This window comes from Pinus tabuliformis, chromosome Q, assembly GCF_031772625.1.
Source record: "Pinus tabuliformis cultivar Carrire ecotype Pingquan chromosome Q, CPIR1, whole genome shotgun sequence".
Lineage (NCBI taxonomy): Eukaryota > Viridiplantae > Streptophyta > Pinopsida > Pinales > Pinaceae > Pinus > Pinus tabuliformis.
Genome location: NC_142296.1, coordinates 1,143,851,961 through 1,143,877,887, shown reverse-complemented (window position 1 = coordinate 1,143,877,887; position 25,927 = coordinate 1,143,851,961). Strand labels below are relative to the sequence as shown.

Genomic DNA, 25,927 nt, shown 5'->3' with positions numbered 1-25,927 from the left:
CATTGTTAACTAAAATTAACAGATTGTCATCACAACCCCTACGATTCCTGTCACATTGATCATTTTCCATCTAAGGTATACAAATCTATATGTAATTCATGTATGTATCATTGGTTTGATCACATCTTGCCTTAACCATCTATGACACTAGGTGTAGGAAGAGGTTCCTTTAGCTACCACATTTAGCTGGATATGTATGATCCATGTGTATATGATATTATGTCCAATGTGTACTATTTTTATTGTGTTCACTTAAACACTTTGTTCTAACTCTTGATGCTTTGGCTGTAAGTTTTAATATGAGTTGTTCCATGGTGTTTCATAATTTTTCTCATAGAAGTGTGTCATCTTGATGGTTTGGGTATATTCTTGGTGATTTGAGTAGGTGCTATACATTGATCTTATTGTACCCCTTATTTCCTTTAGTCAAAATTTATCCTATGTATCTCTTCACAACACATGTGAAGGCCTTCTAAGCTATAGCTAACTTCTAATAAGGTATTTTTAAACTCTAAGTAAACTTCCTCAAAAATAATGATCTATCTATAGCTATTTAATTTTATTAATAACATTATTTACAAATTTAAACATATTTTTCACCTCTTTAAAAATTGATAAATATTTCCCTTATGTATAAAACTAGTCCATTTTCCCTCCTTATTTAAACATACTTATTCCTCATATAATTTTTATTTCTAAGCCTCATATAATTTTTATTGATGCCTTTATTAAACTAACATTATCACTTATCTTCAAACTTCTACGTGAGATGACCTCCTTACCTCCTTTTGCTCAAATAAAAATAAAACTTAATGAAAAACTAAGGGACTGTAGCAATTGCTTTAGAAGATTTTAAAACCAATTAAAATTTAATTTGGCCGCTAATCTAAAATCTAAATGGACCTATTAAAATTTATTTTCCCGCCGCTATTCTCTTTTGCCAGGTTTGAGACGCGGCTATTCTTCTTTGCCAGGTTTGGGACTGAGTTCACTCTTTCTCTGCTCATAATCTTTATGATTTCGCAGCAGATACCCTGCTATGATATTCAATTATTCGCTGCCCTAGATTAGACTAGATTTTTAAAGTGTATTTATTATATCAGATCTGGGTTGCTGATTTGGATTTGGAGGTTTCGCTGCAATTCGGAGCAGAAAACATGTCGTTCGCATATGAAGATAAATCCGAGAACCCCGAGGTGTATGGATACCTTTGAAAGGTATTTTTCTGATCTCATTTCTATGATTTTTATTGTTAAAATTTCAAAGGATTTAAACTTGTATACCGAATTATGGAGAAGAAGGCAAGGTTAGGATCGGCAAGGGTTTATAAATTCAATAATATTTTTTTCGTGATTAGCAAGACTGGGCACTCCTGTGGAATTATGATCTTAAAATTTTTTGGGAAATTCAATGGTGATGTGGATTGATCAAGAGGCTATAGTTACCTCAGAAGTTCTCCTATGATTGTGTTACTTCTTGTGATATATGTATCTACTTATGCTAGTCTTTACTATGTTCCTTGCTCTGCTACCATTTAAAAAATCTTTGAAAATGCTGCACTGCTATAGTGAACAATTATGAAACTAAATTGTAACACCAAGACACATAATTTCTAATTGCAGCAAAATAAAACATAATTAAATAATAGTCACACAATTGCAAAACACAATTTTTCTAGAGAACTCAACTAGGAAAACCCTCTCCTTGATTGAGAATTTTATTGATAGAGAATGAGCAATGGATTTCTTATTATACAAATTTGTTTCACTAGAAACCAATCTAGTTTTCTTTGTTTTTCCTAAGCTTGAAACACCTGCAAGAGATTTCATCTACTTCCCTCAATCCATGCACATAGGCTGCTCCTATTTAACTAGGAATACTGTTGAGTTTCCATGATCTTGGGTCTAGGATAGAATCTTAGAATCTCCATGAGGGCTAACACCTATCACTATTGCAAGTTGCTTCTGCTTCAATGAACATGGGATGATCCAATCTTCTCTTCTAATTTGGCCAATCCCTGAGCTTCAATCTTCCTTCTAGTAGCCTTTTTTGTCCGTCAAAGAGTTACACATAGGCTCCCCAAACTTCAGTGGTAAAACTCTTTTTATGACTACTAGTCATGGACTACTATGGGTAGCCAACAAACTGCCCTCCATTAGTCCAATGTCAACCAATCCAATAACTGCAAGATCTGCTCCTAGGAAGGACTTTCAACCATCAAGAAAAGTCCTCCAAATGGCTTCCATAGGGTTCTAGTCAAACTGATCCAAAACCAATCCAATAACAAGGATCCAACACCTATAATAATGTACCAAAGTACATACCTTTGTTGACTATTTAAGTATCTGTTTCTCTGCTGCCAACTTTGGCCTGGTTAGGCTGTTGAAGAATCTAGGCAAATGTAGTTAATGTGATTCTTCTTAGCATGATAACTATTTGTGAGGTATTCTATCTTTAGCTTATTAGCACAATCTTTTCTTGATATTGTTAGTGTGTGTATTTCTTACTTCATCAAATAGCTACCAAAACAAAGAGACAAGAACACACGATGTTGGTTTTCTACCAGGGCCAAAACCTCTCCTCTTGAGAGGAAAACCCTTTAATCTCTTCTTATAGATTCTTTTATTGACGAATACCAAGACCCTTGACAAAATACTTGACTCAATTATTCTTCAAGACACTTGTCACTATCTCTTGCACTCTTCAACCTTCATAGTCTTCCTCCTTCGCACTATATCACTTCAGTCCTTCTTTGCACTGTTATTACACTGTCACTAGGAGAGTCTTGGTCTCCTTTTTTTTTCTTTTGCAACCCTAGACACAGTCCTCAACCTTCATTGATCTCTTCTTTTGGTCCAAGATAGCCTCTCTGTCTTCAGTCTTCTTCTATGACCATTCAACGCATGATATAGCCCTTAATTGTAGCTGCCATTGTCTTAGAACAAAATTTGATCCTTCACTTAGATGACAAACTTAGCCCATGTTAAATTTAGGTATGTTCTATGCTTAGAGAAATTTACTTCGATTTTTCATATTAGCTCAATGACAATATTCAGATTAGCAATCACATCAGCATGACAGTAAAGTGTTGATAGAACATATACATAAATAGTAGAAGACAAGCCAAGACAAGAGGACAGAAGATGTGGCACCAGCCAGGGAAAAACCCCAATGTGGGGAAACCCTTGATCAATTCTTCTTATATTCTTCAATAGTTCAGTAGAGAGAGAGATAAAGTACAATGATTTGAAGTCAATACTTGACTTGCTAAATATGAGATCAAAGATCTTCTCTGTAACGATGACACAATGAGGTTGCAAATCTGATACCAAGGACTGAAGATATGCAGTAGATGATAGGATTAGAAAAAATGAACCAATTACCCAAAAATACTAAGGCTTTCCTTCAATAAGATTCTCCTTCATTCGCTGCTTCACTAATCATGACAAGGTTGCTAATATGGCACCTTTCATATGCAACAAGGACTCGTGTATTTCATGGCAGACTTGGTCACTGGTTAGGGCACAAAATTAGTGTGCTACAACACCCTAAACACACCCCATAGTCCACTTATTGACTGCGGCTAGCTTTCATACAATCCATCCAACCACACGCTGCCTTATAAGGCTACTATCTTTCTGAACGCAACACTTAAAGACCTCCAACTGCTGGCTATGGCCTGCGGCCTAGCCCAACAGTGGACTGAAGCTTAGGTCCCTTCAAACAAGTGATTCAAACAGTTCTTACACAGTAGCCCCTAGCTCCTCCTTTGTGTAGATTCTCCTACCCAGCATACCGAGTTCAAGAATAGCTTGATCATGCCCAAAACAGTCCACGTTGTGACCTACAACAATGTGACCCTTCACGCTGATGAGATATTTCCTTTTTGTTGCGGCTAGGTTCACTTTTCTTGCTGCATCTAAGGGTCCCTTTCATGTTGTGATAAGGGCTCCTCTAACTATGGATTTAGGCCTTCACATGCTACTGGTTAGGGCCTCTTCAATTGCGGCTAAGATCACCTCCTTTAGGACTGCGGCTAGGGCAGCATTAGTCCTTCCTTGACAGCAGATTAGGGCACAACTGAACAACAACTTGAACTTCTTGTTTGGACTGCTGCTAGGGCATCTTATTACAACGACTAGACTTCCTCCTTGAGCTGTGAATATAACTCCCTCTTGACAACGTATTGATCTCTTCTTACCTGCAAAAAGATCTCCTCATAAGATTGTGGCTAGGGCTCTTTAGTTCTGCGTCTAGGGCTCTCTTAGAAGACCCTTTCTTCACTGCATCTAGGGATTCTCCCTCTTGATCTCTCTAGCCACCAAACCCAAATGAGTGGAGAGAGATCTTAGGAGAAGTGTGTGTACAAAATGACTTGAAGTCCTCTTCTATTTATAATAAATCGTTGAGGATAAGTTGGGGTAATTTGGTTGCTGGCTGACCTTGACAAATTGTCAAATAACATAAATAAATTCATATCTCCATGAATACATGTTGGAATCAGATGATATTTAGATCAATCCTACACTTCTCGACGAGAGGAATCCAAGAAAAATTATCAGCTGCCATAGATAAGAAGACCCACATGGAGTTTGGCCCTAGTTGCCAATTTTAACACTCCCTCTCAACTAGGGAGAACTCCATCTGCTAATCCATCTGTCAGTCTGTAATCTCTGCCATTAATGCAATGCCCTGCACTACTATGCTCTATTGAACTATGAAGAAGAAGAAGTGATCGAGAATGTATCATACCATTCTCTACTAGCCCAAAGTCAGTCCCATAAAAGAGTGTCTCATACCACTCTTACTGATCCGAAATCAGTTCCAATTGATCCCAGATCAATATCATCCTAGCATAGGGAGTACAGTAGTACACAATGCGTCCATCGGTAGTACTATGGTCCCTATCCTCATTTCCCTGCTCATTGGCCAGATGAGAGGTACTTCCCATGAGTCCCAAACTGCATGGGTAGGATGTTCCAGCAGGAGAATGATGAACCACTCATCCTACCTGTTAGCTCTTGAAATTTCACCTCAGGCTGAGAAAGGTAAACCTCAAAGCTACATCAAACCATTTAGCCTCGTAGCTAGCCCTACGGGGCAGGAGAAGGCTCTCTCCGGTCAATCTCGGCAGATCTTCAATGGGATGAGATGACCAACAAGGTAACACTGATATTAGGCTAGTAAACTGACTAAAAAGGTTGATTTGGGGTTTTTTGGGTTTTTGGTGGCAATTTAAGGAGAGGGCAATTTTGGGTGCGGGGATTGGACACAATTTCTGCAGGGGGTTCCTTGGGGTGAGGTAGGAAATAGTATTGATGCCTTAAATTGAAACGGATGATTAGTAATGAAAGATGAGGAGCTAAAGAGAGCAAACAATGACTTTGAATTCCCTTTAGACAGTAGAAAACATTGAAATTAAACAAATTTAAAAGCAGAGCATGGCTAGCATGAATTCATACTTTAACACTTCATTTGTTTAATGTGCAGCAGTAAAGGAAAGGAAATGATTCACATAAACACACTTACAAGAACATTGAGAAACACACCATCAACACATGAGTCCACAAGAATCCCAAAGAGGACTGCAAAACCCTGGTCTTCCTTAGCCAAAAATTGCAGAGATACAGTGAAATAATACAATGATAGCTTCTCCCTCAAGAGTCCAACCATGAAAATAAGCAAGAAAGTACATAATATAGATGATCTAACCTCTTTCCCTGCCTCCATGGGTCGAGCTCACTATCCTAGGAGCTGTTTCAACCACTTCTAAACTAAGCACAACAAACTAGGCAGTCAAAACAACTTGCCTCTATAAACTTGGAAACCAATTCATACATTCAATTTTTACCCTTTACATGAATAAATCTTCTAGAAGAGTTACAAAAGGGTAAAAGTGTCTAAAAAGTGTCACAATTACATCAAAGAGGACCATCATTAACCTCAAAAAGTAAAAAAGAGTCAAATCTGCGTTTTCTGGGCTGAACAAGTCAATTCTGGCAAAATCTGCTCAACGGGTCGCGCACATTGGGAGCTCTATTTGAGGCACTTTCAGGTGTTAGAATTGGGTGCAGGATAACTCGTTTGAAAGGTCTGTGAGTCTACTTTCCAACCCAACTGGAATTTTTGAATTTGGAGGTCATTTGCCCTGTCAAAACTTAATTCTCCCAAGGCTGGTTTCTGCAACTAAAAAAAGGGGCAGAAAGTCAAATTTTGCATGTATTTTGACCTTATGGAGGCCCAAAACTCCATAAAAACTCAAGTCCATCCATGGGCATATGTAACTTTGCATAAAAAATCAGGAAATGCTGAGTTTTTGTGAAAAGGAGTTGCCATGACAAAGGGTCTCACCGGGGGTGAGACCCGTTAAAGAGCCAAAACCTGTAAATTACCAAAAAATGCCAAAATTACCCAAAATTATCAATTTTTTTTGGGATTTGAGCTGTGGCTAGGATATTGAGTGCCATGATCGTTGAGTGAAGCCTCAGCCAAGATACGGAGTGGATTTGGCCTCTTTCTCCTTTTTTGTGCCTTGGCCAAACTCCTTGGATCCGGCGATTGTAATTTTGGCATTTCTCTAAAACCATGACACCTGTGCAAAAAGTGAAGGAGGTTTTTCTTCTTTGGCATGTTATGGACAAAAACCTCTCTCAGTTTTCCAAAATTCATCTTTTATTGCTCTGAAACATCATTTGAGTGCAACTTGTCCCGATGTGTGAAACAAGGGATTTTGTCGAAATGGAGCGAAATGAAGGGGATAGGGGGCTTCTAAATTCTTGGGGAAATTTTTGGGAGTGGGGAGGGATGTTAGGAAGCAGGGGAAAGTGGAATCTCAGAGATTGAGTGAGGGGAAGGGGTCGAAAGGGCAAAACACAGGCCCAACCTAGAAAATTGCCAAGTTGTAGCTAGAAACTAGGGTTTGTGCAAAAATGAGGAATTTGGGGGATCTAAGGGATGGGAAGCATTTTATAGGGTATTGTAAGGATAGGGGAAGGTGTATGAACATCAGGATACAAGTTTTGCCGATGATTTGACCGTCCAAGAGAAATTGGCTTCAAAACCCTAGGAGAGGGAAATGACCTTGCCTAGGCGCAACTGAAGCATGATCAAGGTGTAAAATGACCCATTGGAACCTGATATGACGATGACAACCCTCTAAATGATGATAGGCTCAGCTGAATGATGACATGGACTGACATTTGGACAACTTTGAAAAGTGTGAAAGCAAACCCTAGACCTAATGCCTAGTGACCAAATTTTGCTTGAAGACTTACTGAAATGACAAAATTTGACCTTGACACTTTAAAATCACTTTGTAAGAGCACGTTTGATCACTGGAGGAAGGCTGGAAAGACTGACACTAACATTGGCTCCAATGGGGATAGTAGCTCCTTGGAGGTGCCAAGAACCTTAGACCTCTGGGAGAGCAGAACAGTGCCTTTCAATCATTGGGCAATGGAGTCATTATTTCGGCAAATGACACAAGACTTTGACTCATTTATTGAATGAAAACTTGACTAAAAACTGACTGAAACTTAACTGGAACTTGACTCAAACCGACTCGATGGCAAACTGAAATAACTTGAAAAAGCTCACTCAATAGACCAAACACAAATGACTCATGACCGACTTAAAACAGAACTTTACAAAGCTTTTGGAAAAACGGCAGCAATCCATCAAGATTTAGAATCATGATGACAACCACCCGCATACTAATGAAATATGTACAATCATGTATAATGAGCTTTCCAATGTAACCAATCCAGCAGATGGCTACATACCAAATTTCTGCTCTCGCTTATCTCGAGCAGGCGAAACGATGAACCTGTAGGCAACTCAAAATAACCACTGAAACCAAAGCTTATGATAATGAACCATGCAACATTTATCTTTTCTAATGCTTGCAGAAGAATGCCAAAGGGATCTTGATAATCTTGAAGCACTACCTTGTTTGGAGATCCAGCTGCAAAAATATAAGTACTTGCTTCATTCTGATCTGAAAGAACAGTGGGTTGCTGATTGATAGGAAGGCACAGAGAGGTATAAGCTTTTGCCATATGAGTGTTGGCTGTAAATTCCTTGACCGTGAGAAATTTTGACATATTGTCTCTCTCAAGCTTATTTTCCTCAATTTCATGGTCTAGGTCATTCTTAAACAGAAAACAATCCTCAAGATCATCAAGCATGACAGCCTCATCATCTTCATGAAAGAAAATATTATCTGTTTGCTGATCTATAAAACTAATTACAAGACTGTCATCATTTTCAAAAGAGGAAGAAGTTTCACCAACACTTTCGTGACCATGTGCACACTGCCGATTTGCTTTAGCTCGGGTTGTAGCATGACCTTTCAAAAGCTGATCTATCTCCTCTTCAGACAAAGGAGATAAGACTTTTTGTTTCCCTTTTCTCAAACAAGTCTTGTCTTCTTGAAATAACATTTCAAAACATGAAAAATCTGAATGACAGTCCTGATCTTCTGAAACTTGGAAACATTGTTGATCATCTTCATATGACATGGAAATCAAACTATCCAAATTATGATTGAAAGAAGAGTTTTCACTTACTTGAACAAAGATCTCATCTTGATGTTCATGAGCTGGCTGAATTACCTCCTCATGCAGGCTCTGTTCTGATGGCATAAGGACATTTGGATCAAGAACTTTGTCCATGATCTCAACAACAAAACTCTCCTTTTCAGGATTCGACACAAGGTATTCTTGGTCACCATGATCTGAATTTTGATCAGAAATAGCTGAGTTGATTGCATTACATTCTAAAATTGAAACTTGGCTATCTTGCACGCTGTCTTCTTCTGTGGGCAAATCTGAAGCAAGCTCTTCTCTTTCATCAATTACAGCTATATGGCCATCTTCAACCTGCTGATCTTGACAAGTATCTTCTAAGATTTCTATGTGCTTCTGAAACGGCTTTTCATACAGGGCTTCCATGATCTCTTCATCCATGAAATTATCATCTTCATAAAACTTCTCAAGGATTTCAATAAAACTATAGGCATGCTTGCAACAGTCTTGAACTAAATTCAATGATGGATAAGAGTCCTTATATCTTTCAATGAACATAGCATGAAAATCCTTTAAACAATAAATACAAGCAGGCGGCAAACCTTCATACCATGATTGGGCTTTACCTTCCAGAGTGGCCAAGAATATCTTCATCACGCAATCTTTAGGAAAATCGACCTTGAATTTGCGAATATGCATGTGAAATCTAACTAGATGTAGAGCAGCATCCTTCTTACCATCATCATTAAATGTAGGCAGATTCCTTGACCAATCTACCTTCGGAATTTTATTCGGAAAACCTGGAACGTGATCTCGGCTCAAGGGAGCGTATCTTCTTGCAATCTGATCCATCTTGAAAAGCTCAAAGCTACTGATCTCTCCCAATGAAGTCACCATGAAGCATAGGTTGCTGGATTCTTCAGTGAAAGGAGTCGCCAAGTGAATGATTTCAGCCTTGTCAGTGTCTGATCGTTGTCCACTATCAACAATCAGATCTGAACTTGATATATGTATTGGGGTAAAATGCAAATGAAGTGATGTATACACAAGCTCACCCGGAGATTGACTGAAGCAGCGTTTATCTACTAACGCTGATGTAAAACAAGAGCGTTTTCGAAGGCTACCTGGCATAAATTCAGGCTCCGTCTAAGACTTATGAAACAAACACATCAACCCACAAACAAGTTTGTTCTCCCCAGTATGGTCGCCAGTATGTTAGCGCTTGAAATTTCACCTCAGGTTGAGAAAGGTAAACCTCAAGGCTACATCAAACCATTTAGCCTCGTAGCTAGCCCTACGGGGCAGGAGAAGGCTCTCTCCGGTCAATCTCGGCAGATCTTCAATGGGATGAGATGACCAACAAGGTAACACTGATATTAGGCTAGTAAACTGATTAAAAAGGTTGATTTAGGGTTTTTTGGGTTTTTGGTGGCAATTTAAGGAGAGGGCAATTTTGGGTGCGGGGATTGGACACAGTTTCTGCAGGGGGTTCCTTGGGGCGAGGTAGGAAACAGTATTGATGCCTTAAATTGAGACGGATGATTAGGAATGAAAGATGAGGAGCTAAAGAGAGCAAACAATGACTTTGAATTCCCTTTAGACAGTAGAAAACATTGAAATTAAACAAATTTAAAAGCAGAGCATGGCTAGCATGAATTCATACTTTAACACTTCATTTGTTTAATGTGCAGCAGTAAAGGAAAGGAAATGATTCACATAAACACACTTACAAGAACATTGAGAAACACACCATCAACACATGAGTCCACAAGAATCCCAAAGAGGACTGCAAAACCCTGGTCTTCCTTAGCCAAAAATTGCAGAGATACAGTGAAATAATACAATGATAGCTTCTCCCTCAAGAGTCCAACCATGAAAATGAGTAAGAAAGTACATAATATAGATGATCTAACCTCTTTCCCTGCCTCCATGGGTCGAGCTCACTATCCTAGGAGCTGTTTCAACCACTTCTAAACTAAGCACTACAAACTAGGCAGTCAAAACAACTTGCCTCTATAAACTTGGAAACCAATTCATACATTCAATTTTTACCCTTTACATGAATAAATCTTCTAGAAGAGTTACAAAAGGGTAAAAGTGTCTAAAAAGTGTCACAATTACATCAAAGAGGACCATCATTAACCTCAAAAAGTCAAAAAGAGTCAAATCTGCGTTTTCTGCGCTGAACAAGTCAATTCTGGCAAAATCTGCTCAACGGGTCGCGCCCCCCCTGCTCAACGGGTCGCGCACATTGGGAGCTCTATTTGAGGCACTTGTAGGTGTCAGAATTGGGTGCAGGATAGCGCGTTGGAAAGGTCTAGGAGTCTACTTTCTAACCCAACTGGAATTTTTGAATTTGGAGGTCATTTGCCCTATCAAAACTTAATTCTCCCAAGACTGGTTTCTGCAACTCAAAAAAGGGGCAGAAAGTCAAATTTTGCATGTATTTTGACCTTCTGGAGGCCCAAAACTCCATAAAAACTCAAGTCCATCCATGGGCATATGTAACTTTGCATAAAAAATCAGGAAATGCTGAGTTTTTGTGAAAAGGAGTTGCCATGACAAAGGGTCTCACCGGGGGTGAGACCCGTTAAAGAGCCAAAACCTGTAAATTACCAAAAAATGCCAAAATTCTCAAAATTTTTAGGGATTTGAGCTGTGGCTAGGCTATTGAGTGCCATGATTGTTGAGTGAAGCCTCAGCCAAGATACGGAGTGGATTTGACCTCTTTCTCCTTTTTTGTGCCTTGGTCAAACTCCTTGGATCCGGCGATTGTAATTTTGGCATTTCTCTAAAACCATGACACCTGTGCAAAATGTGAAGGATTTTTTTCTTCTTTGGCATGTTATGGACAAAAACCTCTCTCAGTTTTCCAAAATTCATCTTTTATTGCTCTGAAACATCATTTGAGTGCAACTTGTCCCGATGTGTGAAACAAGGGATTTTGTCGAAATGGAGCGAAATGAAGGGGATAGGGGGCTTCTAAATTCTTGGGGAAATTTTTTGGAGTGGGGAGGGATGTTAGGAAGCAGGGGAAAGTGGAATCTCAGAGATTGAGTGAGGGGAAGGGGTCGAAAAGGGAAAAACACAGGCCCAACCTAGAAAATTGCCAAGTTGTAGCTAGAAACTAGGGTTTGTGCAAAAATGAGGAATTTGGGGGATCTAAGGGATGGGAAGCATTTGATAGGGTATTTTAAGGATAGGGGAAGGTGTATGAACATCAGGATGCAAGTTTTTCCGATGATTTGACCGTCCAAGAGAAATTGGCTTCAAAACCCTAGGAGAGGGAAATGACCTTGCCTAGGCGCAACTGAAGCATGATCAAGGTGTAAAATGACCCAATGGAACCTGATATGATGATGAAAACCCTCTAAATGATGATAGGCTCAGCTGAATGATGACATGGACTGACATTTGGACAACTTTGAAAAGTGTGAAAGCAAACCCTAGACCTAATGCCTAGTGACCAAATTTTGCTTGAAGACTTACTGAAATGACAAAATTTGACCTTGACACTTCAAAATCACTTTGTAAGAGCACGTTTGATCACTGGAGGAAGGCTGGAAAGACTGACACTAACACTACCTACATGTCGCTAGGAGTATCCCAGGGGAAGGCTGAACCACTCATCCTACCTACATGTCGCTAGGGGTATCCCAGGGGAAGGCTGAACCACTCACCCTGTACACAACAAATCACTAGGGGAAGGCTGAACCACTCAACCTATGATTGTGTCTCAGCAAGAGAAGGATGAACCACTCATCCTGCCTACATAGCAAACCACTAGGGGAAGGTTGAACCACTCATCCTATGGTTGTTAATCGCTCCAAGAAGTACCCCAAGCCCCCCGGAACTCCCAGAGCTCAATATCCATATCATACAGGACCCTCAAGAAAGGGTCTCCCCACAATTCCTAGTCGTTCTCGGAAAGTCAAGAATTTGACCTTTTCCAAGGGCTTTGTCTGAATATCGACGACCTGCACATCAGTCCCAATGTGATGGAGCCTTATTGCTCCTTGTTGTACCATATCCCAGATAAAGTGGTACCTAATGTCTGTGTGCTGGGAGCAATCATGAAACACGGGATTCTCTGATAATCAAATCCCACTCTAGTTGTCATAGAGGATCACGGTGGTATCCAACACGTGTCCAAATAGCTCACTGAAGAGCTTCCCTAACCAGACAGCTTCACCCGAGACCATACTCGCAACTATGAATTTGTTAAAATTGGAAACTAGGGCCAAACTCCATGTGGGTCATCTTATTTATGGCAGTTGATATTTTTATTGGATCCCTCTCATCGAGAGGTGTAGGATTGATCTAAAGATCATCCGATTCCGATAAGTATTCATGAAGATATGAATTTATTTGTGTTATGGGACAATTCGTCAAGGTCGGCCAACAACCAAATAACCCCCATGTGTGCTCAACGTTTTAATATAAAAGGAGGTGACTTGATAGTCATTAGAACACACTTCACTCTTGATTTCTCTCCACTTGTTTTGGGTTTTAGTGGAAGAGAAGTCTAAGAGGAGGAAGCCCTAGACGCAGTAGGGAAGGAGCCTAAGCTTGAAGTCTAAACGCAGTCCTAGAAGATGCCCTAGCAGGCAATGCACAAGAAGAAAAGGAACTCGTTGGAGGCAAGGGAAGCTCTGTCTTAGCCGCAACAAAGGAGAATTGAACAACGTGGTAATAGAGGTCTATTTCATTGGTCTTTTGGAGGGCTGAGTTTGCTGTAAGGGAGGCTGAGGTAGCTCCCTAAAGGGCCGAGACAAGGGAAGGTTGTTTCAGCCTGTGTAGAGGTGTTCTTGGGTGCTAAACTCATTGGTGAAGGGTAGTGTAGGCTACTGTGGGTAGGCCGCAAGCCCTACGAGCTATTTGGAGGGCAACATAGGGTGTATTGAGGGCTGTCTATGCCCAAAACAACAGTGAAGGGAGCCACCACTTCTCCTTGGGTAGGCCGCAGGCCTTAACACCAAATCAGGGCATGCGTAGGACTGTCCAAGGGTATTAAAGTGCTTAGATCAGCAACGTGGAGGCAGAGGATACTTGTGGAGGAAGCCACAGTTGTTTAAGGGACTGTGTGGGTATGTTTTAGGGCTGACTTGGGCCACAGTGGTGCCCTAACTAGAACACAGTCATAACAACAGTGGTACTTGGTGCAACAGTGGTACATTGGTGCAGCAATGGTACATAGGAGCAGCAATGGTACTTGGTGCAGCATTGGTACAACAATGGAAGCAACAATGAGTACATGTTGTACAGTGCAACATAGTGCACATAGGAGCAACAATACATAGCATGATGTACAATGTAGCATAGTGCACACAATAGTAGTGATAGTGCAACATGGTGTAGATTAGTATTGCTGGACATTGGTGCAACAATGGGACAACATGGTAATGATGGACATATAGCAGCAACAAGAATGTATTGTAGCACTTGGATGATGAGGTATTGCAACAAAAGGATGATGAGGTATTGCAACATGCATTTGGGTGCAACATAGTGCAACGAAGAGCTCAACATAGTGCAGCAGTATAGTGATGGGTACAGTCATGATTAATGAAGCATGATGAGATGCAGCATAGTGATGATGGGTGCATCATGGTTCAACATGATGATGAGGTGCAACACAATGATAGGTGATGGAGTCACCTTGGAGAATTAGTTGAAGTAGCATGTCTTCAACTGAGTTCAGCTACCTCATGTATCATCTTCTTAGATATGATTTATGCTCTTATTTAGAAAAGTCAAAATGTTGACTTCTGTTATATATGTACTATCTCTCTCTCTATCTAATGAGCTATTGAAGAACATATAAGAAGAATTGATCAAGGGTTTGCCGACATTGGGGTTTGTCCCTGGCTAGCGCCACATCTTGTGTCCTCTTGTCTTGGCTTGTCTTCTGCGATTTATGTTTATGTTCTATCTTCAATTTACTATTATGCTGATGTGATTGCTAATTTGGAAAATATATTGAGCTAACTGTGAAAATTGAAATAAATTGCTCTAAGCATAGAACATACCCAAAACTTAATAGAATCTGGCCTCAGTGGTGCTCAAAACAACCGACTTCTGCTTCCTTCTCATCTAGGATATCGAAGCAGAACCCAAAGAGAAACAACACTCAGAAGTGCTTTTGTGATCCTCCACACTGCTTGCCCAATCAACATCAGAATAAAAATGCAGCCTGACAACTCTAGTAGTGTATCTCAGTCCATGAGTGATTGTGCCCCGAAGATATCTCAGAAGATTCTTGGCACCAATCCAATGAGAGTGATGAGTTTTATCCATATGTTGGCTCAACATGCTAACTGCAAAACATATATTCAGACAGGAGTTTGCCAAGAACATCAATGCTACTATGAGTTGATGAAACTCAGAGGCATTTCCCAAATTAGGTCCGGCAACACTACCGAATAACTTCTTAAATTTGGGCTCCATCGGGGTAGTCATAGGCTTGCAGTACACCATTCGAAATTTGAAATCCAACTCCCTCTTACTTTTGTAAATGAGAGGGCCTATACCTATCAGAAAGAGGTACTCCACATAAAGTACCAGAATGAGAGATCTATCATCCACAACCTTAAAGCAATAGTTTGGATCGACTTCACTCCTAGTGAATCTCAGCTTCATCAGATAGCTATCAATCCTCTCATTCCAAGCCCGGGGTGCTTTCTTCAAACTATAGAGAGCTTTCTTCAACCTACATACACAAGATTCCCAATCATGATTCTCGAACCCTCGAATTTTTCCACATCCATGGTCTTGCTATTACATGAGGGGAATGGTCCCCTTGTAAGATTTCCTTCGGTACATCTCAGACATGTACCTTCATGCTCTACTTTGAATTCAAGCATCCCTGTCACCATCTGTCTCATATCGGGTAGGGCCTTACAATGAAGATGGGCAGACCTCCGATGACATTGAAGAGATGTGGCACACAACATGGTCCCCAATGGACTTACTACAACTTGATACAAAGTGCCAACCCTGAACCCAAGAGTAAAAGCATTTTTAAAATTCCTTTTCCAAACACATACCTTTCCATCGATGAATGCCACCTTGTAACCTTTGTCTTCCATTGCCGAAATGGACACCAGGTTCTTCTTGAGATCAGGTACATATAGAACTTTGTGTAAATGAATTGTGTTCCCCTGATTCAATTGAAGGGTAACATTCCCTACACCCTTTACGAGATAGGGTGTAACATTCCCTACACCCTTTTAGAATGGCTCCATAGGCCTGTGACAACCTTGTTTGAGGAAAGTCCACCCATAAACAAGCCCAAATCACTCCAGACCTTGACACCTGCTCCTTGGCACTCCTGGATTGCAATTCGGTCACCAAAACAACCCTAACAGGCCCTCAAATCCTCACTGGTTTCCCTCCTTTTCCTGTGGCCAATACAAAATAGGTCTCCTTCCTTCAATGAGCTCTTCTTGTGTTGTGTTGCTCACTTTGGATGAGTGAAATGACACTCTAATCACCTAATATTTATATCCAATATGAGGGCTCCAACAAAACTTCATCATAGGGCTTGACAAGCTATCATAAGGCTTATTAACATCAAGTCAACCTTGACCTTGTGCCACCATGCCCACACATAACTTTCAAAAATTCATAACTCCATTTCTACAACTCAGAATCAGATGTTTTTTGATGCGTCAAATTTGTCTCAATGAGTACTATCATCCTCATCCATCACATGTCAAAATGTGTCCATGGTTTTGGCCCAAACAATGATGGGTGCAATGTGAAAATTCCTAAACTCGGAATCCCTACTACAACAACTGATTAAGCTTCTCCTATTTGTTAATTACTGAACAAATTATTCACTACTTCCTACAACAAATATCGAAACTAATACACTGCAGCCTTCCCTTAATTAAATTATATGCGGAAACAAGACACTGAGCAAGAAAGAAAATACAACACAATGACATCGTTATTTTTGGACAAATGTCCCTGGAAAAACCCAATGCAGGAAAACCGGTGCAGCAACACTGAAGGTTTTTATTATCAAGCAGTAGTAATTTTTGAATACAATCTCTGGATGCCTTCCCGACAATCCAGTTATAGAGAATATCACTGAGAGAGAGAATTGTGAGATTACCTCACACTATACTGGAAATACTGGCTGATTCAACCCTTAAATGAAAAAACCCTGGTTTCCTCTGCGTTAGCCCAACATCACATTATCTAGGGACTACGTCACTCTCCCCGGCTAATCGATTTTCCTATGAGATTCAAACTTTTTCTCTCCCGGACTCACACCTCGGCTTCTAGTTTCTAAAATTGAACTCTCCAACAAATTTATGGATTCCCTCTAGGCTTTTGCATTGCCTCTGTGTGGTCCTTCTTGGCCCTGCATCAACCTCACTGGCTCAGCGCTACCTCTGTTGTATATTTCTCTGCCTTCTCTGCCGAGTATTCTCCGACTAGGAAATATTTCCATTCGTATAATATCACTGCCCCTCACTGCAAAAATCTCACTTCGAATTTCTCTTCAACAACTGCTTCCCTTCATAAATTCGATCTTTTGAACTCTACTCAATGTGTTCTCCAAGTGCCCATCAAGCCTCCTCTTATAATCCTCTCGTTGATCAATCAACGTCCTTGATTAGATTCTAATCAATGGCTAGGATCATATTGACTTGATCTCTGCCTTCTTCTAGAAGCTTCACCCATAGTTTAGATTAATACCCATTAATTATTTTAATTTCTTAAGTTTATACTTAGGGACCCATTAAAAAAATTAGTTATTTTAATAAAACAGTATCTGGGTGGAATTTCCCAAAATGATTTCTGTTTATTGGAGAATGCATGTGTCTAAGCCCTCACTACAAATTTTGAGACTTAGAGCACATCCGATGCTACCAGAAATCAACACTCCCTCTTAGCGAGGAATGTGCTCTAGCAATGCACCCTGTTGGAGCATCACCCTGTTCCGTAACATCTCCTTCTGAGCTGCTGATGTCTAACATCCTGTCCACCAACTACTGTGCAAATGCTACATCTGTACTGTTGTTGACCCTGCCACTACCAACATTGCATCCGTACTGCAACTCCCTCTGAAATTCTGCATCCGTGCTGCTATTGGCCCTGCCACTGCCAACACTACATCTGCACTGCATCCTTCTCCAACTGCTGCTGCTACTGCATCAAAAATGGAAAAGAATCCCAAATATTGAACTAACTATGTTCAGTATGATGCATCTCGTTGCTGGATTCTGACTATTGCTAGTCTGGAGGATGATGAATCTCGTTCATTGCAAGACCACTATTCATATCCTACAGTGATGTCTTTATTTCAGGGCATCCTCAATTCCTTGTGCACTAACAGGATCCAGAGGTCTTCATCATGCCCCGCATTGACGGGTGTGCAATCCAACACAATTGCCAACGTACCTAATAAAACATCAAATAAAATAGGATTAATTATTGGAATAATTAACTCACAAACATATTCTGCTTCAAAAGAGCAAAACAACCATGTAATGCTCAAGGTAAAATTTTAGTTAATGAGCAAGGAACATTCTGCGTATAAGTGCCCTGTCATTATTCCTTCTGGAATAGATAATCCACCATATATCCACTTTCTATCATGTCAGGGTTCTAATGTTGGGCAAGTTTCAAAATAGGATGTTGTCATATCATAATATAATGGTTCTCAGTGCCTTAGATGTTGCTATGTTTAGACAAGATATAGTGTCGTCATACTGTTGTAACTAATGCGCATAATAGCATTAGGAAAAGCACTCAAGATGTTGGTTTCATCTCGTCAATGAAGCACCTCTTTGCTACTGAAAACCACCTCTTCACAATGCCCTTTTGTTGGTATCTTTTCTGTAGTGTCTTTCATGGCAGCATCCTCCAACAACTGTTGAAAATGCTAACATATGTCCTAAAAAGTGCACCGTCTTGCTATTTAGGGTTAGATCTCTTTACTTGAAACCTTTGACTCATGCGATATTCATACCATTGAACATCTCGGGCCATTGAAATTGTCTGCAGTAAAATTGGTTCCCAGGACATAGTTCCATCAAGTATTACATCATGACCTTTTTAAGGTGGTGACCAAAAGAGATGTTGTTGCACCAATGAACACTTATGTGCTAGTTTAGAAGTTTCCAACAAATCATCATGCCCATAAGAATTCAAAGCTTGATAGACAACATATTTCTTCTTGAATGCATCTGCCTCTATTACCATTGCATTTCTTTACCAGAATAGCCTTTAAGAATATCTTTGACTACAATACTTTTTCCAAAACCCATTCTACCCCTAGTGAGAAGAAGCACAAATCTTCTCACTATGGGCATCCACCAACACTGCTACATTCATATTAATAGTAATCCTTTAATGATTCACAATGGATTTCATTATGTCCAATAGAGTAGAAAATCACATATATATGTTGAGTCTTTATAGCCAATTTAAAACGTTGTTTTTTTTTAACAATATTGAACTAGTTCAAGAAAGTAGCTTTTAGAATGCTTGATAACCATAATCCCCCAATCTTGATTATTTGGAACGCTGCTTAACATTCTAAAATCTCGTTGACCATAAAAGCTTAATAGAAATAATGCATATTTTCATAAAGGATTTTACCCAGTGGCAGAAAACATGACAGACCAGAGCTTCTGTGAATTGCAGTTACCATGTAGAACCTGGTCAATAATATATTTAGAAGGCTCCCAATGAAATGCAAAGTAGCTAAGAATGCAGTTGTCTAACTCATGTAGAAGTTGAGCATAAAGCGGTTGGATCTCCTCCTTAGTACAAATACTGGAAAGATATGCATAGAGGACCTCTTGACTCTTAGCAGAACCACTCTTATCTCCCCTCAAATACTCATAGAGGTTGCATTTTCTTTTCTAGGAAAAGTAATCCCTTGCAATATTGAGCCTGCATTCCTCATTAGTGGGGGCAATGGAGAGGCTAATGATCTGACTATAGGAATGCCTCATTTATGTTCCTGATACTACAACAAAGCTTTGTCTCTGACTCATGAACATAAGATATAAATCCCTGATTTTCTCAAAGGAATATGGCAAGGATCTCGTATCCACTACCCCAGGAGGAGAGAAGGAGGGATATATCATCATGCAGTAACTTGCTAACAACCTGAAATATCCTGCTTCTCAAAGTATTGAGTTAGTCTCAATCTAAAGCTCTCCAAATACCCATCTTGAATATCAAGATGATTGTTAATTCTTGCACATGATATGTGATCAAATATAGTTACTATTGTAGGCATTGCATGAGCAGATTCAACAACACACTCTACTCCATATCTGGAAACTAAAAGCCCTATATAAGCCAGAATGTTGCCACCCAAGGTTACCCAAGGAGTACCTCTTGTTTATTTCCATATATTTTATCCACGATGCAATAAAAGGCTATTCCCATAGCCAACAAGCTCAACCATTCAGTGGCTGCTATAACGCCGTGAATTTCTACTCAAAGTTTTTCTAGTGTAGTTGTTGTCCTTGCAATGGTATGAACATGAACTCCAGAAATACCTACTATTTTCCCAAGGGTAATTCCCTTCAAATCTTTAGCTAGAAATTTTGTAGGAGGAAAAACTCTTTCTGATGCAACCACTGTAAATATCTTTTGTTTGCAGTAGGCCAAGTTTCATAATAATAAGAACTTTAAAGGTGACCATCTTTGCTATAGTTGGAACAGGTTCATATTTCTATTTGTGGCTTTCAGTGATCAGTTTTGGGCTCTGCCATGAAACAATAGACATAATTGATGGCATAACAAATACCTGGGTTAGTTGATGTGAGATAAATTAGATTACGAACCAATTGTTTGTATATCGTCTCATTTGTCAGCTTTAAAACAATATAGGTTGGCGATTTCAACTCAACCTCCATCAATATTGTAACATATTTTCAACCCACCATATGGAAATTTTCCAACCAAGTTTTGGTATATATATATTTTTAATATAGAACAATGCATTTCTTGAGGCACACCCTAACCTATAATTCATTTTTTAAGATAAGAATGCCATGGACAAGAACCATCAAAATCCAATGTTATTTTATACCGCAGCCAAAGGCTAAGTGATATTATGATTTTTCTATTTCTATCTTGCATGTGTACTGGAACAACATGCATTTGCACCTTAATATTGCTTGATAATCCTTTGACTCCATCTCTACAATGATTCTAGCATCATTAAAAATTTCACCCCTGTCAAACAGTGGATCATGAAGCTTGTAAACTTGCTGCAATTAGTCCCTTTTATATATCCATGAGTCAATATATTATATAATGTATGTGGCACAATTTGGAGACAAACCCATTCTAAGCATATGATCCAAAGGTTCTTTGGCTGGCCCACAGAATACTTATAAGTTATAGTCCTTTAATTTACCATATAAATCTGCTAAATAGATGAACTTGTCTTTTTGAAAGTTTGGAATCCTCTTCCTTCAAGGCTTGTTGAAACTGGGTAGCTCTCATACAATTCTTTCCCAGTATTGCCACAACAAAGTCTCATTTCCATTTGGCTCTAGAGCATAAAACAATTTAGCCTTTTCATCTCTACCTCCAAATATACCTTTGTCACCATTCTTAAATGTAAACAACTTGCTAAAAAAACCACATCATCCTTATGCAACATTTTGATAGTTTGAGTCACTTGATTCCTCTGAATACTCTCAGCCAGCAAACCACTTGATGAGGGGATTAGGAAGAACATTCCCATACTCGTTACAACCAAAGATGTTTATGCCATGTTGAATATCCAAAGATCTTATGACAATGTCGCATATACTCGGACAACATCTGCTTTGAGCTTGTAATTTTGTCCTGCTCTTACATACATGATTTTTGCCATAGAATTCGAAGCATCTGTTTAAAAAGCAACCTTCTGTCTGTTACAAATGTAAATGGTTCTCTTATAGGAAAATAAATTGTTTATGACAATATGTCTATCAGTTGGGTAGTTCCCAAGGTATTTGCTTTCCTTGTCAAAGGTCAGGTCACCTATTTTAGCACTGAGGGTTGCTAATTCTTTATCCTATTGATGATGCTCATGCATATGATAGGAATCTTCTTTCTGTGTATATGTAACCATATTATTAATTTTCTTAGCTATAGAATCCAATGAGTTGTCCAGATAAGCCTTTTCACAACATTTGCTTCCATCCTTTTTATCTATTACATGGCTTCCTTTGCTAGCTCCATTGCTATTTCTTAACACTCTTGTCAACTATCCTTTTTGTAGGGAATTTCTTTACAAATTCCTCTGAATGGTGTTGGACAAGAGACTTAATCAAATGTTTTTCTCCCACTCTGAAGATATTTTTGGTGTTTGTGGGTGTGATTTGTCTCCAGTGAGGAAATTATAGGTCTTTCTTTTTAGCTCAATCGAGCTGCACTCTGTCATCTTTTTGTTGTTCCTATATTTAATCATTTTCCTGACCTTTTGTATGTCATCCCACCTACCAGCCTCTGTGTAGATGTTGGATAGAAGCACATAATAAGTAGCATTTGTGGAGTCCAGATTTATAACATGTTCTGCCACACGTTCTCCAAGTTCTACATTGAAATGTATTGCATAGGAAGCAAGTTATATGCTCAGGTCAACCAAACTTGTGTTATAGGTCTCTATATAAGGGATCCGGCCTGTTGTATTAATTCAAGAATACACCACAGTTTTGTACACAATACATAGACTGGACCGAACTATTTCTTGCATTTGATGCCACAGAGCTAAGCTTGTGTCTAGATCCTCAAGATCTATTTTCAACATAACACTTTTCAACACTTTGTCAAGTATGCGAATTCCAAAAAAAAAAATCAGATAGTGCTGGCCTCAGAAATTTAGATCAGAAGTTAAGCATCAAAACACTTGAGCGAAACATTGTCATGACAGAGGACTTCACAAGAATGGAACTAGTGTGCCCGAGATCGTTCAAAAGTATATGAGTTCTGGAACAGAGATTGAATACGGATGTTAGCACTCAGGTCTACAAATTAGTGCGTATGCCAAACAATTGTTGGAGGTAGCAGTATTAGCATACAGGTCTGTAAATTAGTGCGACATTATATACAGGCCAACTTCCAAAAATTAAGTTGTCTTTGCACAGTAGACTTCCCTGGATAAGGGGTTGAGCCATACCACAGAGACCATAGAAGTGTGTGTCCAGAAGTCTGAAATAGTCCATCGAGTAAACCAGATCGAACCAAAGAAAAAAAATAAACCCAAAATAGTCATTAACACTTCAGCCTATCCACTTTAGAACTAGTGAATATCTATGTCAACAAGGCCACAGAGATTGAATACTTGATAGAGCTGCTTCACGTGTAGTGTAGTCTTTCAGGGGGGCCAATAGCTCGATCTCTAGGATGATTACTTGGCCGTAGAGACTTGTCATAATTACGTTCACTCCTGCTTGGGCTTGTCCTCGACTTGGCTCTGATACCATGTTAAATTTAGGATCACATGTTCTTTGCTGAAGACAGAAGCTTCAATATCTCATTAGCCCAATTATTAACTCATTAGCTGAGAGATCCCTATAACTTCTTTAAAGAAGATAACCTTTGAAAGGATGACAATCAAGCTTTCCAGAGTTCATATCTATCTTGTTCACAACTTCGATTGTGAACAAGACTGTAACGTTGTCATCAATTTATAGGTATAGTAACGTATCACCATTGCTACTAAGTAGTACCGATGTCATACATAATGCTGGACCATAAATAGTGGTGAGCTTGAGGTGACATACATAGAACAGTACCACGTACATATAACTGTGAGGGAACCAAGAAAGATCACTGCTCAGGATTCTATTTTTTTTTTTACTTTTATGATAGCTTCAGATCTTGCAAACTTCCAGGAGGACCACTTCTTCTTGAGAGATGACTTCAGTAGAATTCCTATTCTGCTACTTGATGCTGGGTATAGAAGATTTCAGGGAGACTAATTCTCCTCAAACTGAGAAAGGATTGTCTTTGCAAAAATGAAATGCTTCCACTGCTTGTGACCAAAAATTTATTGAGGTCTATTTCTGGGATCACAATGAACCTACTGTAAATCAACATCTCCATAGGTTGACTCACCTGATATAAGCAGTTTGAATTGTGAATATGTGTGTGTGTGTGTGTGTGTGTGTGTGTGTGTGTTGATCAGGTCACTGTAGGAAGTGCAAGATTCATAATATCAGCACATATTCTTATCACTGCATTAGTCTCCATATATCTTACTACCCTCATCTAGGAAAGCCACTAACATTAGAATTTATGAGGTTAAAATAGATTATTGTCCAGAATTTAAGTCACTATTATGAGTTTTGTTGAGTGTTACTATCCATATGACATATACATCGCTAATACCTTATTCATTGTGTCATGGCTAATATAGGATGACCAAGAATTTCCATTAACAGAGTCTAGAGTGCAGGTCTGGAGGATACATACAAGACTTAGATAAGCCATACCTTAGAAAAATACGAGCCTTAAAGAATCACATTTGGGTTTGAACAGACTTCTTGAGAAGGTGCATATAGAGGCGATATGTAGTCATAGTGAGTTACTACCACACCATTATAGATCCATTTTGATGAGCCATAGACCATAGAATAATGAATATGCTGAAGGTATTGTGGATAGAGGTATAACAAGGCATTGCTAATACAGTGATGCCAAATATAGCGATGCCTGTAGCTTTCTTTTGAGGAAATAAAATGCTGCCTGAAGTGAACCCATAATTTCCAAGGTTAAGTGTGAATGCCAATTCCTCTTTCAAGTCCATTACCGCAATTCAACAATGCCTTTTTAATGTTCACCTTCAATCAAATTCTTATATACTTTTCCCTCAAAACCACACATTCGGGGAGCTATCCATTCACTTGTGTGGAAACAAAAGCAATTTAACTTCAGGCTTTGCTAGATTGTCTCTAGATTTTCAGGTTCCTCTAATAAGTGGTCAACATCGTACCAAAGGACTGATAAAAAATACACTATAACCTTGAGTAGGTCTAGAATAAATGTGGCCCTTGCAGTCATATACCAGCAAAACAGTGGATTGCACCAACATAAATACACCATTAGAAGGTTCTATTACATCTGATGTGTCATTATATAGGGCTGCTAATTTTTTGTTACAAATCTAGGCTTATTTTCAGCAACATCTATCTTTAGTTTACTTGTGATCTATCTTTAGTATCAACTAACTTATATAGTTCTTTGTAGACACAATTTCAAAGGAGCTTGGTCCATATTATCAAATGGACAAAAGAAATTGGATGAAATTGAAAAATAGGTATAGTTTGTGTATTTGATTATTCATTGTGATATGCAAAAAATGTATCAGTGGTAACTTGTGCTCAATAAAATTTATATGACTTGAAACTGGTTATGTGTAGGACACTAAAAGAATATAGAGATGGGGTTGAGGAATTCTTAAAGTTTTCCGAGGAGCATTCAAGGAATAAGATGTCCACAAAATGTCCATGTAACAAATGTGGCATAGTGAAAGTACAAACATTTGATAAAGTATGAGAGCACTTGATTTGTGATGGTATAATAGAACAATATAACATTTGGTATTTGCATGGAGAGAGCATTCCTAGTCAGGTATCTTGAAAAAATTTGAATTGATCTAGTTTCAACCTTATATGTTTTACAGTAAAGATATCACTTATTTTTATATGTGCAAACTCCAATTTTTTTTCTTTGTCTCCTTTAGATTCCATCTATTATTGATAAGGACAGGCAACATTCTGAAAATGAGCCACATGAAGTTCTCGAGCATATTTCATCTCAACTGGTAAGCCATTTCATATTAGTCAAGGGCCCTATTTGACTAGGTTGACCAAATGCTATTGATTTTAATTTTCATAAAAACCATAAAATTATTAACATAAATTTTAATTTTCTTATTAATAGGGCTATGAACATGTTGTGGAACATGATTATGATAATTAGGTTGATGAGCATGAAACATTGTTTAAGAAAGATAGTGAAACTCTAAGTGATGATGATGATGATGCAACCATTGTCAGTGATCAAATGCTTGAAATGGTGAATGATGTCAATCGATGTCTTAATCAAAACATCAATGAGGGTTGTGATAATGAGGGGTTGGCATCAACAAATGTACTAAATGAACTTAATGAATATAAGAAGCTTATTGAAGATGCCAAGAGGCCATTGTACCCAGGTTGTGTTGACTTCACAAAACTATCATCCACTGTAGAATTCTACAATCTGAAAGTGAAGAGTGGATGGTCTGATACAAGTTTTGACCAAATGTTAAAATTGCAAAAAGATGTGCTTCCTAAAGATAACACACTTCCAAATTTTGCATATGTTGCAAAAAAGTTGATAAAATCATTGGGATTAAACTATGATATGATACACGCATGTCCAAA

The 25,927-nt window shown here is 38.9% G+C and overlaps 1 long non-coding RNA gene across 1 annotated transcript; it reads left to right on the top strand.

Moving 5' to 3' along the window:
* Positions 1-956: 956 nt before the first annotated feature.
* On the top strand, positions 957-25,198 carry LOC149223625 (uncharacterized). Its single transcript, XR_016248984.1, has 3 exons — positions 957-1,217; positions 24,747-24,816; positions 24,920-25,198. It is a non-coding gene; the product is annotated as an uncharacterized LOC149223625 (long non-coding RNA).
* Positions 25,199-25,927: the final 729 nt, after the last annotated feature.